Source organism: Bos indicus x Bos taurus, chromosome 29 (assembly GCF_003369695.1).
Source record: "Bos indicus x Bos taurus breed Angus x Brahman F1 hybrid chromosome 29, Bos_hybrid_MaternalHap_v2.0, whole genome shotgun sequence".
NCBI classification, from domain to species: domain Eukaryota; kingdom Metazoa; phylum Chordata; class Mammalia; order Artiodactyla; family Bovidae; genus Bos; species Bos indicus x Bos taurus.
This window is the reverse complement of record NC_040104.1, coordinates 49,337,453-49,344,158: the sequence shown is the minus strand read 5'-3', so window position 1 is coordinate 49,344,158 and position 6,706 is coordinate 49,337,453. Positions and strand designations below refer to the sequence as shown.

Below are 6,706 nucleotides of genomic sequence, written 5' to 3'. Positions count from 1 at the left end.
CATGCCAGGCACTGCGCAGGACGACTGAGTTCACTGCTCGAGAAAGCGGGAGGTAAGAATTACCCCCATATTACAGATGAGGAGACAGAGGCTCAGAGACAGTCAATTCCCACAGCTAGGAAGTAGAGGAGGCAGAATGTAGACTCAGGTCTACCTGATTCTGAGGTGAAATTCCGTTACACGCCTGATTTGCCTTTGTGCTATTTCAAAGAGGCTCAAACAAGACAGATTATCTCATCATAACTAGTAAGGCTCATAGCAAGACTGATAGTAAGACGGGAATTTCAGATCCAGATCAGGGAGTGAGCTCAATTGCTCTGGATGGAAGGGCTGGAGACTCAGGAAGGGGTCTAGACTCTGACCCTTGCAGTGGTCCCCAACCTTTCTGGCACCAGGGACTGGCCTGGTGGAAGGCAGTTTTTCTACGGATGGAACTGGGGGTGTCGTGGGGGATGGTTCGGGCGGCATTGCGAGGGGCAGGGAGCGACAGGCCCTGAGGAGCTTGACTTTGGGATGAGAGAGAAGATGCTGACAAAGGCATGTGTTCCCCATCTGGGTGGCAAGTGCTTCTGTTGGCACTTCTGGTCCCCTCCGCCCACTTCTGAATCCCCTTGTATTTATGTGGAACACGCGTCAGCTGCACCCCCTGGCTGAGACGTATCCCCTTCTTCCGGGACTCCTGCAGTGGCCTCCTAAGGGGTTTTCTGACTCCAGCCTCAGCCTCTTGGAGCCTCTCCTCACTGAAGGAACAGTAATTTTCCCCCTGAGGACAATAAAGAGTAATCAAGAGATTCAAGCCAGGGGATTACATAATTAGACTTACAGTTTAGGAAAATTAAACTCTGAGCAATTAATGCACGATGATCTTCCCCTTTTATCTCTTTAGCCATTGTTTCCTTCCACTCATTCCCTCCAGGCAAACTGAGTCCAGAACTGTCCTTAACGGATTATTCTGCCTGACAAGCCCCTCTGCCTGATGCCCACGCCTGTGATCTTGCTGAAACGTTTCTATGAAGCAGTCCTCCTCTCCCCACATACTTGGGAAGCCCCCCAAAGACCTTCACTCACAGCCCTCACAACTCACTTGTTACTTTGAAATGGCTTCTTTGTCTCCCTTCCAGAGTCTCCTGGTCTCCCTCAGAGACCAGGGCTGCACCACTCCCACAACAGTCACAGCTCCCAGGGCTCCACTAGATGTTAGCGGAATAAGTGGCTCTACCTCTTCTCTTCTGAAAGGTGACCAGATGAGGGAAATACACTAACTGTGGGGACCAGGACAGCACAGAACCTTGGGACAATCCTTTGACCATCTTGGGCTTCCCTCGTGGCTCAGATGGTAAAGAATCTGCCTGCAATGCAGGAGACATGGGTTTAATCCATGGGTCAGGAAGATCTCCTGGAGGAGGGAATGGCCACCACTCCAGTATTCTTGCCCAGAGAATTCTATGGACAGAGGATCCTGGTGGGTTGCAGTTCATGGAGTCACAGAGTTGGACATGACTGAGTGACTAACCCTTTCAGTTTCACTTTAACCATCTTAGACCTTGATTCTTCTATAAAATCAGGAGAGAAAAGAGACAGATGTTTTCTGAGGATCCATCTTCTCTGACATTCCAGCTTTTTGATTCCTTAGGCACAAAGGTGAAAATGGTGATTTAAGAACAAGAAGTGGGGAATTGTCCTGGTGGCCCAGTGGCTAAGACTCCACACTCCCAATGCAAGTTCTGGGTTCGATCCCTGGTAGGGGGACTAGATCCCACATGACACACCTAAAGATCCTGCATGCCACAGCTAAGACCTGGCACAGCCAAATAAATAAAGAGAATAAATATTAAAAAAAAAAAAAAAAGAAGAAGAACAAGAAACAAGCAACGCTCAAGGAGGTGGGCCTCAATGGGATGGGGAAACTCAAAGTCTAGAGTATTGGCCTCCTGGGCCCAGGCTAGGGCTGTGGAGAGCAACTGGAGGCCATGAGCCTTGGCTGAATGACTGAGCGCTGCCAAGAGCCTTCCTGGGGAGGAAGGAGGACATATTCAGCCTCAGGGAAAACCCCAAGTAGCCACAGTCCAGCCTCGAAGCAAGTGCCTCCCCCACCCCCCAGCAGTGCTGGACTGCTGACTGGAAGGAGCCCCAGAACGACCACTGACTCTCAGGGAGCCTGAGAGCTCTTCCCAACAAAGTCTCGTCATGACTGCTTCCTGATTCCGAGTCCTCAGCCCCTGGCGGTATCCAGCACTATACTTCCCAGTGCATTGCACGAATGAATGAAAGGTCACAGCTATTAAAGCACCTTAGTCTTGGGAAGTCACATGCAAAGTCTGATGCCATGCAGAATTCATTCTTATCTTCTTATTTTTTTCTTATTTCCCAAATCTTCCCTTCCCCGACTCCACCCACACACTCACTTATCCAGGCTTTCTTCATCTGAATATCGAATCAGTCAGAGAAAAAGTCTGCAAAATTGGGTTTGGGGGTAGGGAGTGGCATTCCCTACCCAGCTCTGGTGTCAGATTTGGGTGGAACCAGAGGCAGGCCCAGGGCTGGGCTTATAAAAGCAGCAGGTAAGACAGCCATTCGCTACTGTCACAGCTGCTGCAGCTCCTGCTGGATCGTCTTTGGTCCCTCTTCTCTGAAGGTAGGCGTTGGCAAGGGGCAGAGGACCACCTTCAGGCTATGGGATGGCAGGGTTTCTTGTATATGGAGTGGGCTGGGGGGGTGTTGGGTGGGGAATTGGAAGGATGGGAGATATGTGGGGGAATGGCTGAGTCCCCACATGTTCTGGGGAAGGAGGGAGGGGCCAGGACCGCTTGGAAATCCCAGCTATAGCCCTGGGATGGTGACCCTTGCCAGGGTGCAAGCCTGGCAAGTCCTTTACTTTTCAGCTGGTGCCACCATGTCCCAGGCTCTGAGCTAGGCCACGATGTGGGGAGGGGGTGCTGGGGCAGAGCAGGAGGAGAGGAGGAGTAGCAAGAGGCAGCCTGCCTGCCGGGATGTCTGGGCCTCACTCTCTCCCCACCCTCCCCTCCCGTGCTCCAGTGAAGCAGTGACTGAAGGAAGCAACAACCACAATGGGCAAAGAGAAGACACACATCAATATCGTGGTCATCGGCCACGTGGACTCTGGCAAGTCTACCACCACCGGGCACCTCATCTACAAGTGCTGGGGGGATTGACAAGAGGACCATTGAGAAGTTTGAGAAGGAGGCAGCTGAGGTGAGGCACCCACCCGCGGGGTTGGCTCTAGGAGTGGCGGGGGCTGGGGATGGCAGTCCGCTCTGGCAGGGTCTGGTGGCACAGTGTGGAAGCAGGGCACACTGTGAGGTCTTGGAGTGGCAGCTGAATCCCCCGGGAGAGATCCGGCTGCTCGCCATCAACGTGCTCCTCACTCCTCACCCCTCCCCAGATGGGTAAGGGCTCCTTCAAGTACGGCTGGGTGCTGGACAAACTGAAGGCAGAGAGAGAGCGTGGCATCACCATCGACATCTCCTTGTGGAAGTTTGAGACCAGCAAGTACTACGTCACCATCATCGATGCCCCGGGCCACAGGGACTTCATCAAGAACGTGATCACTGGCACCAGGTAAAGCAGCCCTTGTTCCCAGGTCCCTCCCTTTCGAACCAAGGCAGACTGTAGGGGAGGTGGCTGGCAGAGGGAGGGGAGGAAACTCAGGCTTTGTTTCCTGGGGACGAAGTGCATCATAAGCCTTAGAAGGTTTTCTTTATCCACTCTGACCTTCAGTTCTGACCAATCAGAAGATAGACTCTAATGCGATCCAGACACCATCCTCCTTTCAGGCTGGGGCAGGGACTAGGTTTTCTGACACCCAGACAAATAAATCACCTTGTGGGGCTCCTGACAAAGGAACCGAAAGCTCATGCATGGGACTGAGTAACAGTTTAAGTGGGAGGCAGGACCTCTGCGCACAGCAGCATCCGGGGGATGAAGGCATTTGTCAGTTTCTGGGGAGTGTCCAGCTTGCAAGGGGCCAGGCATTGCCCGCCCGAAGCTCTAGCCAGCCTCCCAGCACATCCGGCGCCCCCTCCCCTAACCAATCTCTTGCCCCCACAATGTCTGCCTCCCGCAGGCTGACTACACTGTGCTCATTGTGGCTGGCGGTGTGGGCGAGTTCGAGGCAGGCATCTCTAAGAACGGGCAGACTTGCGAGCACGCGCTGCTCGCCTACACCTTGGGTGTGAAGCAGCTGATCGTGACGGTCAACAAGATGGACTCGCCCGAGCCTGCCTACAGCGCTGCGCGCTTCCAGGAGATCACCAAGGAAGTGAGCGCCTACATCAGGCAGATCGGCTACAACCTGGCGACCATGGCCTTTGTGCCCATCTCGGGCTGGCACGGGGACAACATGCTGGAGCCCAGCACCAACGTGAGTGCAGGCGGGGTCCATGGGCGGCCGGGTCGGGGGGCAGACGGGTCTTGGTTCTGGGGTGGGCATGCTGGGAGCCACGCCCCTGCCTCATCTCCCCCTTCACTGCATTCCTGTCCCTGCAGATGCCCTGGTTCAAGGGCTGGAAGGTTGAGCGGAAGGAGGGAAACGCCACCGGGGTGACCCTGCTGGAAGCTCTGGATTCCATCCTCCCCCCAACTCGCCCAGTCAACAAGCCCCTGAGGCTGCCGCTACAAGACGTGTACAAGATAGGAGGTGAGGAGCCAGGGCTGGGCGGGCTGAGGGGAGATGCCATTGGAGGACGAGGTCCACTGTCTGACTTGCTGGGCTTCAGATCCTGACTTGTGAGCAGTGCCAAAGCCCCAGAGTTTCCAGTTTATCTGATATGCAGAGGAAACAGCCAGTCGTTGAGTTTGGCACTTCCTCCAGCTCTGTAGGTGACCTTAGCCCTTGATCCCCAGGAAGCCAGCTCTTACCGGGTGGGGCTGGAGTGGTTCTAACCGCCTGCCCTTCTCTTACGCAGGCATCGGCACAGTGCCTGTGGGCCGAGTGGAGACCGGCTTCCTGAAGGCCGGCATGGTGGTCACCTTTGCCCCCAGTGGCCTCACCACTGAGGTCAAGTCTGTGGAGATGCACCACGAGGCTCTGTCGGAGGCCCTGCCCGGGGACAACATGGGCTTCCACGTGAAGAATGTGTCTGTGAAGGACCTCTGTCATGGCAACGTGGCTGGAGACAGCAAGAACGACCCCCTGATGGAGACCGGCAGCTTTGTGGCCCAGATGAGCCGCCCAGGAGGCCACAGCCCTTGGTGCGTGGTGGTGGTGGAGACTGCCTCTGAGAAATCAGCCCCGGTTTTGGTGGAGGCCCCAGTCGTCTCGAGCCTTGGCCCTGGCTCACAGGTCCCTGCAGTGATCCTCCTCCTCTCCCTTTCTAGGTGATCGTCCTGAATCATCCAGGACAGATCCAAGCTGGCTATTCTCCGGTGCTGGACTGTCACACAGCCCACATCTCCTGCAGGTTTGCTGAAGTGAGGGAAAAGATCGACCGCCAGGCAAGAAGCTGGAAGACAACCCCAAGGCCCTGAAGTCGGGCGACGCGGCCATTGTGCAGATGGCCCCCGGCAAGGCCATGTGTGTGGAGACCTTCTCTGAGTACTCGCCTCTAGGTGAGCCGGGGCGGATGGCTGCTGAGTCCTGGGAGGAAAACCACTTCTGACTGAGGCCATGGAGCCGTGGCTTCCATGTCTCTTTTCAGAAATCTCACTCTTTTCCTTCCTTCTGTCCCCCAGGCCGTTTTGCTGTGCGGGACATGAGGCAAACTGTGGCTGTTGGCATCATCAAGGCTGTGGAGAAGAAGACAGCGGCTGCGGCCAAGGTCACCAAGTCAGCGGTGAAGGCCAGCAAGAAATGCAGCACGTCCTTCTCCCGCACCATTTTCTCAGCAGCCTCCACTGTATGAGACACTTCTATGACTGAATAAAGTTAGTGGTAAAACTTCTAGCCATTTTGGTTTCCTTCAAGAAGGAAAGCATGAGGTCAGTGAAGAGATTCTGGGTAAAGAACCCATTTAAGGACCATAGGCTTGAAACTGTTTGATGCCCTGGGTGGTGAACACACCATTCAGGTCTTAACAGCCTTCTTCTGTTTCCCACAAGGAAGAATTGTTTGGGGATGTGATGAAGTAGAGTCATAATGGCATAGGGTGAGATCCCAGGGCGATACGTGAGTCCAACACCACCATGTCCAAAGGCTTAGTTTTGCCAAGAGAATGCGCTGGTCATAGCAATCACTGTCTTCCAACAATACAAGACTCTACACACGGGCATCACCAGATGGTCAAGGCTGAAATCAGATTGATTATATTCTTTGCAGTCAAAGATGGAGAAGCTCTATACAGTCAGTAAAAACAAGACCAGGAGCTGACTGTGGCTCAGATCATGAACTCCTTACTACCAAATTCAGATTTAATTTAAAAAAGTAGGGAAAACTACTAGACCATTCAGATATGACCTAAATCAAATCACTTGCGGTTACAGTGGAAATGAGAAATAGATTCAAGGGATTAGATTTGATAGACAGACTATGGATGGAGTTGTGTGACATTGTACAAGAGGCAGTGATCAAGACCATCCCCAAGAAAAAGAAATGCAAAAAGGCAAAATGGTTGTCTGAGGAGGCCTTACAAATAGCTGAGAAAAGAGAAGCTAAAGGCTAAACAGAAACGGAAAGATATACCCATTTGAATGGAGAGTTCCGAAGAATAGAAAGGGGAGATAAGAAAACCTACCTCAGTGATCAATGCAA

General features: G+C 53.4%; 1 pseudogene; it reads left to right on the top strand.

Moving 5' to 3' along the window:
• Positions 1-3,068: 3,068 nt before the first annotated feature.
• Positions 3,069-5,861, top strand: LOC113886090 (annotated as a pseudogene).
• The last annotated feature ends 845 nt before the right edge of the window (positions 5,862-6,706 follow it).